At 39.5% G+C, this 12,461-nt stretch overlaps 1 protein-coding gene across 3 annotated transcripts in view; it reads left to right on the forward strand.

Annotated features, from left to right (window-relative positions):
* Window positions 1-3,872: 3,872 nt before the first annotated feature.
* LOC122660451 (telomere repeat-binding factor 1-like) overlaps window positions 3,873-12,461 on the forward strand; it is a 48,347-nt gene continuing 39,758 nt past the window's right edge. For all 3 annotated transcript variants that reach the window (XR_006332692.1, XR_006332693.1, XM_043855758.1), the window contains exons 1-2: window positions 3,873-3,944; window positions 4,028-4,143. The gene's annotated coding sequence lies outside the window, so the exon portion shown is untranslated. The remainder of the gene's footprint in view (window positions 3,945-4,027; window positions 4,144-12,461) is intronic.

Consider the following 12,461-nt stretch of genomic DNA (forward strand, 5'->3'; position numbering starts at 1 on the left):
ATCCTCATACCACTGCTGCTAAATAAGGTATTCCCCAGGAGATAGAGGATGAAACACCTCGCTTGCTGATCCAGCTTGTCGCGGCTGGAGGAGTCAGTCACCTTCTTCCCCTCACACTTGTGATGGAACCACTACACCTCCACGTTCGAATCTGGCGGAAGGGACCCAAGTTGCCTCTTCAACTCCTCCTCATTATACATCTAGCCGCCAGGGCGCCCTGTCACCGCCTCACCACCAAATGAGAGGCCTATATATAAGAAGTAGCAAAGCGGCGTGATCTCCATCTCACCGGCAGGCAAATGGAACATGTGTGTGTGGGTAGTAGGCCACCACCTCTCTGCCAAGGCCTGAGCCAGAGACATATCGAAGGACCTAGTCTGAAGGAGAGCTCGATCCTCGATGCCGACCATTACAATCCGCTGCTGGACAGCACCACAAAGCTGGCTATACCAGCTCAAGACAGTCGTACGTGACCCATACTTGTGGTAGGTCACGGGTTCCTGCACATCAAAACAAGACAAAATTCAAAAGTCAGTTATAAAATCCTCAGTGAGTTGGGAAGAAATTACAAGCAAAGGTTCTAAGATGGATTCATCCCACACAGCGAAAATCCATAGAATAACCAAAAAATCAGAGTAGCTCAAATAGATCCTGGCTATCAATGAAAATTTTGATGAAACCAAGTACAGTTACAACAAGCAATAGGAGTTCAAAATCAAGTTCTACAAACCCTAATCCAATGGACATGAACAAGTCAATCAATAGAGTTCAAAAATTTGAAAGGCCTGGCAAGCAAGCCAAGTGACATCCAGGCCAAAACCAACATAGGCCAGGAACTATGTTAACACTGGTTCCAAAATGGGTCACCCCGTACATGAACCTAACTTAGGGGCAAACAAATCCCCAAGAGTCAACCAAGAGTGCTACTAATCCGAATAAGGCAAAACACATCGACATAGGCTTGGCAAACAGAATCAACAGAAGCCAAAGATCATATGAGCATAGGTTTCAAATTGGATAAACCCATGGATCAACCTAAGCTAAGGTCACCTTTCCCTAGTGGATCCTAAAGGCCCAAAACAAGGATCGACATGAAATTGGCATAATGGATTAAATATAGTCCTGGCATCAGAACAATCCAACAGAGGTTTCACATGCTAGACAAAGCAATCAAACAGGTCTAAGGACATCAAGCAACACAAAGCAACATGGCATTCCAAAATTACAAATATACAAATGAAGCATAAAGCATGATACAAGCAAGTACCAAAATCCACTCATGAAGGGTTCGAATGCTTACTCTAGGTGGCTTCCATGCTTTGTTGCATATATGCATGGGAATGTCACGGAGGAGGTGGCCCTCATACCATGGAGCCCTCGACGTCTCCCCACAATTGCTCAAAACATCCTCATCTGGATCGATCTCCGGGCGACGAGCGGGATCATCCCCTTCCCGTATTACAATGCTTGAGCTCCTTTGCCTCTTGGGAGGAGGAGTATCATTGGGCAACATGGGCCTTTTGCTCCAATCTCTGTCGGACATGGTGAAGAAGAACAAAGAAGATGCGAGAAAGAACAAAGAAATCCAAGAAAACCTTGGCTTCTCTCACAAATCCACTTGGATAGGAATGAAGAGGAGAACAACACGATCAATTTAAGTCTAAGATTGCACGATTTGGCACGTGAGTAAGTGATCATGAAGGATTGTGTGATCGTGAAAGGTGGGGCCTACCACATCTTTAGATAGAGGGGATGTTGTAAACCATGCAGGGACATGTGGCACAAGTAGCTAGTTGGTGCTTAAGAAGGGACATGACCCTGATCAAAGCAGAGATTTGAGTTATTGGTAGTTACGGAAGTTGCTAAGTGAAAGTCTTCTATATAAGCCAAAGACCAAGGCTAGAGGGATAACAAAAAATCACCAGACAAAACTCTGCAACTTTACTTTTATTCTTTTTGTCATCTCTTCCTTTTTAGCATGTACGGTTGTATCATCCATTTGGGGGGGGGCATAGAGCTACGCCTGGGGTCCACGCCCATATTTGGTATGATCTAATGTAGCTTATTCTTTTATCATTTTTTTTTTTTGCTTTATTCCTTAAATTCCCTGTTCTTCCAGTGTCCTTGTTGACCTACGCTTTTGATTTAACCCAAAAGTCCTTAGAGCTACTCATGCAAGAGGGAGACCGATCTCCTGATTGGAAGTTAGAACATGCCGTTTTCAGCCTCGTTTGAGTCTGCGCAAAGGCTTTGGCACACCCGCACTATCTTCACTACGCACGTGTGTCACTGTGTGTAAGTGTTGGGTTTTTTTTCCACCAACAAGTACAAGAAGAGATCTTCCACTGTTGGATGTGACATTTGCAAGGGAGAGCGCCATAACAGGAGGACTTGTCAAAGGAATCAAGTTAATGCACTAATAGGATTATCATCAAGGGCACAGTCTGGCAAGAAGGTATTATATCCTAATCTTTCTATAATGAGTTCTATTATTTAGGATGTTGATATTTCTTTCATTGTTTGTGTAGAGGAAGAAGAGTGTACGAGACATTCAAGCTAATATCAACTTTTCTCAGAGGAGATCATCTTCAACCAGTGTGAAGGTATTGTATTCTAAACTTTCTATAATGAGTTTTAACCAACTTGGAATGTTAGTGATAGTTCTTTATTGTTTGTGTAGAGGAAGTAGAGTGTACGAGGCAGCCAAGCTAATATTAACCCTTCTCAAATGATTACCTGATCACAAATTGCTTCCACAACCCAAGTTGGTGATGTTGAATGCGTGCAATCAAAACAACTAGCAAGAAAGGCTGTAAGGACAGTAAAGATGTAGGCAAGGAGAAATGCTCAGAAGACATGATGTTACCTTTGTTTGGATGTAATAGTATAGGTTTGGGTTGGATGTAATAACTAAAGTTTGTTTTCTGGTTTGTCTAATAATGAACATTTTTCTATCTCATTGTCTAGAGCAAGGCATGCCAACCTCGTGAGATGGGGTATGGTTGGCAGAAACATCATAGGTTTATGCCCCAAATTTTCACACATGGTTTTCTATTATGCCCTAAGTTCACAATTTTATAACTCCAGCTACTTAATGGTTGAGAGAATGAGCTGATGGAGTACCAAATTGGGGCCAAAATTAGAAATGGTGTTGGGGATATGAATCGGAGTGAGTGACAGAGGTTGCATGTGTAGCCGGAGGTTGCAGGTAACGCCGGAGGTTGCAGGTGTAGTCGTCTTGCACAATGCAGATGCTTGCCCAACGGATATATTACACGAACAAAGAGATGTGAAGTTCTTTTATTTTGTTTTGAAAGGGTAAAAAAGTAATTTCAGGATGACTTTAAAACCCACATCATCACTTAACGTGCTATGACTATGAACTGGTAATTTTGTATAATTTGAAAAATTCAGGGGGTGTACAAATTCAATTTTTGAAACTTCGGATCGAGTAATACTTTAGGTAAAGTACAGGTGTATGCATAATTTTTCCCTTTTAATTTCTATGTCAATGTGACATCAATGGTTATTATAGTTTCCGAAGAAAGATTCTGAAGGAGTGGTAAATGACTGGCCAAGCCGGCCAATGGCCCTTGGGTGTTAAAAAAATAAGGAGAAAGAACATTAACCGATGCTGTGTGTGAGCGTGTACCTGCACCTGACCCAGACACATCCCGGTGCAAAAAGGCCGCCACATCCCCAGGAAAGGTGAAAAGGTCCAGGGGTGGAATGGTCTTTTCAAGCTGAACTGTGTTTCGTAGCAGGTACGTGTCCACACACAGCACCACCGGTTACCGTTCCTTTTCCCAAAGTCATTTAATTCACAACACAAACCTTTGTTTTTTTTTACCTGATACGTAATTACAAAACAACCCTACTTTGCTCCTTCTACCCCCTTCCCTTCTGCGTCTTTCCTCTGCATTCCGGAATTTGACCCCCGCCAGGTAATCTCGCTCTCTCTCTCGCAGATACGGAAAAACATTCGATGCTTTGGTTTCTATGAACATAATGTAATCTGGAAATCTAGGGAAGTAGGTTCTTAAGAAGTGGCAGATATGGGGTCTTACCGAAAGAGTTATCTGGGTATTTTATCTATCTGACAGAAAGTACCAAGAACCACTGGTATCTTGTTATCGTAGTCTGGTGAGTTTGTTTCTTTTTGCAATTGACCAATTTAAGATATAAATTGCTGTTCTCTTGCTATGCTAATTGGTTTTGAAATTCAACTCTGACAAACATTGTAGCCGAATTGAGGTTGATGGTAAAGATGACGATTAGGTTAATTTCAATTTTTTCAAGACCTGAAGATAAGGGATAAGAAAAAAAAGAAAAACCAATTGACACCAATTGTAAAAGGAAGTTTCGATTAAAAGGTTTTGATTCATCAGTCATTGCATTATTACCATAGACTTGGGAGCTTCTGTCTATTTATGTGCATCTGCAAACAGACAAGAGCGACGGCTGGTTTCCGTAGTTTTCTGTTGTCTAGGAAGTTAATTCCAGATTGCTTTTCAATGTGCCTGTCTGGCTTATGTTTAGTGGGGATTGTGTTAAGCATTAGATGGGATATAACCCCTCTCTCGTGCTTTAGTGCCATACAGGTAATTTGTCATTTTGTTTTCATGGTTATAGCTTGAAAGTAGTGGAAAAGGTTTTCATGGTTATGGCATGAAAGTAGTGGAAAAGGACACAATGTATAATGGGCTGATTTAAATTGAATATAAGGTTTCAATGTCTCTTTGGAAAAGGGAATATGAAAAAGGGTGATAAATGGATGATTATCTTAGGGAACCAAGCAAAGAGCCAATTGTGCTAATTTATAATTTCCCAAAGGATCTCAGAGTCTACATTATTTTTATGACCTGCCATTGGTCTGTAAGTGAAAGAATGCATGTATCAAATAGAATTATTTGACAAAATATGACACTCATTTTAAAGTGTACATGTACAAAATAATCTTCATTTGCCATTTGGTAGAAAACCTAGGATTGAAAATTTTCATTAGTTTGGATAAAGCAATTTATAGTTCTTTATTTTTCCTTTCCATTTTAACAAAAATCGGTTATATAGGTAATGAAAAGTAAATAATTTATTGATATATATGCTGTATATGGCACCTTGGAAGACTATATAACCTATGGTTATGGAATAAAAATATATCCATCGCTATTTATGTGATTTTATAGGATACAATGAAATTTTAGAATGATCACAAAGGAGTGGAATGAACCGTCCAAGTTGACTTCTTATGTGCCATTTAGAGGAAGATTCACCCCTATTGAACCTTGAACCTAACAAGAACTTCTCTTTATTTTTCATGTGGATAATATTGGTGTATTCCTATCCCCTTGGAAATGGACCTTGTAGCTATAATTTGATGTTTAAATGATTCTTTAGTTCTGAATCTGTTTTCATGATACAACAGATGGAACTGGTAAAACCTAATCAAATTCTGTTTATGGTGATCTTAGCTAGAGTCTGGTTGCTCGTGCGAACTTTACTTGTGGGAATGCTTTGCTTTTAAGTGCTACATAGTTTTACTAGTAAGACAAACGCACATTTTGTTTGCATCACGAAAAAAAGAGGGAAACATAAAAAGGAAAAAGAAGGAAGAAAAGGAATTATTTTCTCAGGAATATTTTACGTTTGTTTGCTCACTGTCTTGTGCTTCCTTTTAGAAGTTTGGTCACGACCAAATTCATGTTGTAATAACCCAAACCATCAGGGTTGGTTGCACAATTCCTCTCGTGTTCATAACTACGGGTCCTAATTTTTTTTTATTTCTTACACATAATCATCATAATTAAATATATCCCAAAGAGTCCAACCGTTTAAGTCATGTGATAGTCTACTGTCTATCAGTTTAAGGATGTGACATCCCCCCTTAGGGACAAACCATGTAATGATGTGACGTCCCCTCTCAGGGACAATCCATAAAATGGGCCCCACCTAGGAATTCCCCGTGTACAGTTATGTCCCAATCATAGTTATTAAGGTGGCAAGGCCACTGTAGAAACCGCTTCCTCTAAAAGGCCGACCTTATAGGAAAGGGAGGAAACAATATGTATGTCATACAGGAGCTCTAACATGGCGGACTATCCAAGGGGGACACGGGTGGATAAATAATTTTTTAACACCTGCCCGCTCCCACGGGGACTCGATACCGTGACCCCTGCCTGCTCTGATACCATGTAGAAACCGCTTCCTCTAAAAGGCCGACCTTATAGGAAAGGGAGGAAATAATATGTATATTATACAGGAGCTCTAACACGGCAGACTATCCAAAGGGGGACACGGGTGGATAAATAATTTTTTAACAGCCACCAAGCGTTGAAGAGGGTCCAAAATCAAGGCAACGTCAACAAGGTGGACCAAGTTGCCCGCCTAGGCGCCCAAGGCGACCAAGGAGCTTGGACGGGCGACGCCTTGATAACTATGGTCCCAATACCATGCTCAATATACAAAACTCAGTTTCCCAACAATATCAACCGTGTAATGCATACAAGTCCATAAATCAAAATCAAGCATCCATGGGTTAATATTGCCCACCATACCATCTTCAACATTTCTCATACCAGCGTTCTACATCCATACTAATAATCATGTACAATCATGAATGTAGTTGGTGTAGGACAAAATATGAAGAAAAAGAGGCCAAAACATTGTCAACGGTACTGTTCACATGAACAGTGTCACGGCTCATATTGCTTTGGTGTGAATGCTACTATAAGATCCTATGGGGCCCTAGACCAAATCGTGTGAATACTTTTTTAGAAGGGTCAATTTTGTCTATGCGTGGGGATTTAGTAGTTAGTTTTGTTTCTATTTTAATAGTTATTTGTTTCTATTTTCTGTTTTAGTAACTTAGTCAAGTAGATTTTCTATTTCAATTAGTTTCTAATTCAGTTTAATAGTAAAGCAAGTCTCAGCCATATAGGAGACCGCTATTGTATTTCCTTCTATTTTTTACTCATCCCCTTGAGTCTATTTATATGTAACACCCCATAGAGGCTCCCCACGATTTTGTGAATGATTGAGTATTGCTTTGAGCAAGTTTCTTATGCCATTGTGAGGATGAAGGGCAGAGGGCCTGGTTGGTGAGAGCCGAAACCCATGAAGGGCTGAGAGAGCCTGGCTAGTGAGAGCCAAATCTCCTTATCCCTTACCTTCTATTTTCCTTTCCCTTTCTTCTTCTATCTTCTCCTCCTACCCTACTCGGTCTCCTTTGCTGTTGCTGCTGCTGAGACACTCCAACCTGCTACTGTGCTACACTCTTTAATGTAGTCCTAGATTGGTAGGAGACCAACTAGGAGCCAGTAAACCAGGATTTGATATGAACTGATAGTCCAAATAGGGCAAAATATGATTTTTGGTCAAAATTAGGGTTAGGGTTTGGTTAGGGTTAGGGTTTGAGGTGTTGGTTATGCTAGGCAGGTGTAGGGGAGTCTATCAGTGACGGTCTTCAGATGTTTTAATGGAGGGAAGTATGCTGATTTGAATTAACAACAATATAGGGTTACGGTTTTGGGTTTTTGAAAAGATTAAAAAGGGCAAATCTAGGGTTTAGAGCGGGAGGATGGGGCTAGGGTTTGGATCGAGTGCTATAGGGGCAGGGGTGGAGAGTTTGATCTAAAATGGTGAGATTTTGCTGGCTGGTTTGGTCTGGGCAGAATTTAGGTTATGGGAATGTTGTCTAGTGATGGAGGGGATGTTAGGGTTTGGTGGTTTAGAGGATTAGAAGAAGAATTGGGGGATGGGGAATGTTCTAAACTTACTGGAATTGCAGAAGTATCCTGGCAGCAACTTGTTTGAAGGAGAAACTTGAATAAAAAGTTGAATATTTGAACTTGAACTTGAATAAAAATCAAATTTTGAACTTGAACTTGGAAGTTGAAGGAGAGCTTCAAAAGAACCACCCGGGCTTCACACCACAAGGTGTTGATTGGATCAAACACCAATCCCACCAACGAACCACCCGGGCTTCCCACCGTAAGGTGTCGATTGGAACAAACACCAATCCCACCAGCCTTGATCAAACACAAGACAATCTCCAAGGGAGAAGAAGAGCTGTAAAAAGCTTTTCATTAATAAAAAATCGTGTTCAATACTTGCCTCCCTTACAACCATATATAAAAGACTCAAAAATAGACTCCTACAATAAAAAGGAAAGGCCTAACCCAATCCTTAACCTATTAGGTAACTTAAACTGACTAGGAAAGTGAAATAACAAAGGAAATAGATTCAAAACATGGCTAGACTTATAGAGTCCTAATCCAGCCCAACTTAAATAACAATTAAATAATCACATGACCACTTAACCAAGTCACATGATCACTTAAGTGATCACATGACCACTAACCAAATAAAAAGAAATCTACTAACTAATCCCGTATGTAACTTTATTACCTGTATTTTAGGCCCATAAAAATGGCCTATTACATAGAAACCCATGGGATCAAAGGCCCAACATGTATATAATCCAACCCTAGACTTATTCCTAGGGAAAGAAGCCCGGTTTGGTGATAAACCTGCATCACTCTTGAAGTCCTAATCAGCCACTAATCATCTCTGTGAATTGCTGCTACTGCCTCCCATCAACAGAGGGTTGCAGTCCTCCTGCGACTCCAGTTTCTGCCCAGATTTTCCAGCAAACTTCAAGTGTTAATATCTCTACAACCAAGGCTCATACTCAGCAGAGGTTTGGAGAGCAGAATCACACAATCAAGGGCTACAGTCGATCCCAAGTTTGGTGTTCTAAATTCCACTGGTTTGGGAGATCTGTCCTAACCTTCTATTTTGGATTCCCTTCATATCTTCCTTGTTAGCCATCAGAACTGGCTGAGATTTGGAACAAAAGACTTATCCAGCCCCTGCTCCATTCGACACCAAACTGCTGGCTGGATCGCCTAGTATTTGTTACCTTCTATTTTGGTGTTTACCTTCTAATTCTGATTTGCTTCTGTTATTGATGATCAGCTGCAACTATTATCGATCCTACTGTAGAGTGGTTCTTAGCTGAACCCCTTCCACATTAGTAGTAATATTCACATTTCCCAAAAAGATACATACCATTAACATAGAAATAATTGCAGCATTATACAAGTTAGAAAGACAGTAAATTGTCCAGATGTGAGTGTATTTGAAAGTCTACCCACGTACATGAGCGTGTCCAATATTTCACTTACCTCGAAAGCAGCTAAACAGACACTCCCGTTGTCAAATGATTACACATCCTACATGTTTTATACATACACTACTCCTTAGTAAATCATTAATATAAGACACAAAAAATTTATTTTCCTCCCCTAAGTTTACAATCAATACCGTTTATCTTGCCCTCCCGTTAAGGGTTTACAATATAGTCCAAGGCATAGTTAAAAAATGCGTTTCGTTTTGTTTCGACCAGGTCGAAAAAACCGAAATCTCGAGATTTCGGCAAAATCTTGGTGAGAATGCTTTTTTTTGGGTTTCGGTTTGATGTTTTGGGGGGCAAATGGCCATAGTTGGGTCCGAAACTTTAGCGGAAGCTTGTTTTAGGCTTAATAAACATATTTAAATCTTCAAACTGTAAAAAAAAAAAAAAACACCCAATTTGGTGTTTTGGATTTGCACCCTTGGGTTGGCAGTAAATGTCGAACTCTTATGTAATATTGCCTATTCTACACATTGTTTGAGTGTTATGAGACATAATTGGCAAGTAAAACAAGTAAATTATGCAATAATGGATGAAGACACATAATATTGAATAAGTATTTAAAAAATAGTTAAAGACTTAAAGTAGAAACTACAAAGTACAGTGAACAATGCATATTACATAGACACCCAACCCAAGTACAGTGAAAAATACATATGTCGTAAACACACTAGTTGAGATCTCGGAAAACTCAACCGAAATCTGGGAAAACTTGATTGACACAATGCAGGTTTGATATTTTGTATGCAGTTTCATCTCGGTCAGGTTGAGATCTCCGAGATTTTCGAGATCTCACCGAGTTTTTGAATTATGGTCCAAGGAAACTCCCATTTCCCCCACTTATGCAATTCCTGGGATAACCAAAATTTACAGACCTAAGGTACATCCTCTTGTCATGATCCCCAAGAAAAATCAGTTCCAAAGTCAAATTGTTCATTGCCTTTTAGAAGGCATTACACTGGTATACAGAATCTGCCAAAATCTGTGCGCTGAACAAAAACGGTATGGAAATACCTATTCTGGCATCTAAAATGTTCCCAACTTTTCTCAGAAAAACATGGCTCACTGAATGATCACCCATAAAAATTTCGGGGTCAAACTCCAACATTTAATACCCATTATATGTACCACAAGTCCAGTACACAGATTCTGCGAGATTCTGTGCACTGAACCATTAAATACAAAATAAATAGATTCCAAGTTCAAAATGTTATCAAACTGCCCAGAATTAAAGTAGTCAAAGAACTATCATCCCTAAAAAGTTTAGACTCAAAAACCACTTCTTGGTCGGCTTACTATTCCTCCCAAGTATAGTGTCCAGAATCTGCCTGTTTCTGTGCATAGTGTCAAGTTGATATTAGAAGCTATACTTTCCAATTCCATTTTGTCCAGAATTTTTTATGATTTAAAATTCATTCAACAGAGTTCATACCCACCAAATTTTAACTCAAAATTCCCAATATAAGTCTAGTTTCAACCCCCTCAAAATCGGGTTCCAGATTGTGTTTTCAGAATACCAATCTGAGTTTCACAAATTTTCTACCGTACACAATATCCAACATGTTAATCACGTTTCCCCAAAATTTTACATTAAAAATCCAAACCTACAAGGAGTTATAACCATTTTCCTAATGATGGACAGAATCTATCCTCACTAGGCACATGACACAACTTAATTTTTCCTCAACCATGATCATGAATTAAAAAAAAATTCTTAACATTATACCTTTACACTCCAGATACAGAAGACCATATTTATGACCTTAATCTCATTCCCCAAGGTATATTTAGAGAGGATTTTAAACCAACACATGAAATTACCCAAAACCCATGCCTACTTCTACCAAAACAGAATTTTATACATACTTATACTTGTGCTTGTCTCCTTCACTTGGACAGCAGCACCCCCTCGTAATAATGATGGCTTTCCCTTCAAGTTTCCAGCAAAATCCTTCCTCCTTGATCTCTTTCTTCTATTTGTTCTTCCCCTTCTCTTTCCTTCTTCCTCTTCTCTCTTTCTCTTTTTTTCCCCTTTCTTCCTCTATCTCCCTTGCAACTAGGTAACTTAGGGGATTTTCCCCCTAATTAGTGGGAGGAAGAATCCCCCCCCCCCCCCCCAAAAAAAAAAAAAATTCGTGTAGTCCCCTCCTCTCTCTCCCTCTTGTCTTTCCTAATTTACCTCCCAGATTGCCTCTTATTATTTATTTATTTTTCTTTCCTTTTCTTTCCTTTCCTTTCTCCCTTCCTTTCTTTCATTGACAAGACCCAACCTTTCCTTGTCCCCATCCAATGTATCAAAAGCTCTACAATGTTCTCCTTTCCTTGCTCCCCTTTGCTTTCCATTCTAGGCTAGATGTCCAAATATCCACACTAGGAATTAGGGGTAGGATGTGGTGGACATCCAAATCTGCCCTTCATCCCAAATCTTGCAATACACCACATGCCAACCTCCTCCAACTCTGCTGGCCGAAATCCCTCTCCCCATATCATATTTTATATTATATTATTTATATATATATATATATAAACGACAACAAACAAACTAGCCCACCCAGCTAATCAAACCCCTGATGTTGGGCTGGCCAGTCTTAAGGCCCAAACTTGGATTAGTTGGGTACCAAATCTAAAAGTAATTCCATGCATCCACCTACACATTCCTACACCCCACGTAGATAATTTCACGTGCTTGCATAATAGCATACAACCCATACCCACATACAAAGCCCCCAACAGAAATAATTACACATTCACACACCACGTAGTAACTTGTTAAACCAATACTCATGGGTACCCAAGCATGTACCCTCTCATCATGGTTTCCAAAAATTTGGGGCATTACATATGCATTCTATTAATTACTATGTTGGCCCAATGGATGTATCTGTTTAGTGTTTCATATCCTTTCTGATTTTTTTTTCTTTTGGAATCCAGTTCTGCAAAATGTTGTTAAGGCAGCAAAATCTACAAATAGTTGTCGAGAAATCTCTCCTACTGAGAGGGATACATATATGGAAGTAAAGATGAATGTTAAATTGTTTAATGAAGCATATCTAAATTCATGTTTTCTATTCCCTCGAGGCATATTCCCCATGTTCTCTCCCTCTCCATGTACTCTTTGAATTCTATTTTTCTAAATTTTTGGTTGAAGCTGGGTTTTGCAATTTATGCACCTTAAATTATATACCTGAGTTTTCGAATGAGTAAAATTTCAAGATTTTAAATGCGTGTTGGTTCTACTGTTTGGGTTTGGTTTTATATTCTAGATGCT

Source organism: Telopea speciosissima, chromosome 4 (genome assembly GCF_018873765.1).
Source record: "Telopea speciosissima isolate NSW1024214 ecotype Mountain lineage chromosome 4, Tspe_v1, whole genome shotgun sequence".
Lineage (NCBI taxonomy): Eukaryota > Viridiplantae > Streptophyta > Magnoliopsida > Proteales > Proteaceae > Telopea > Telopea speciosissima.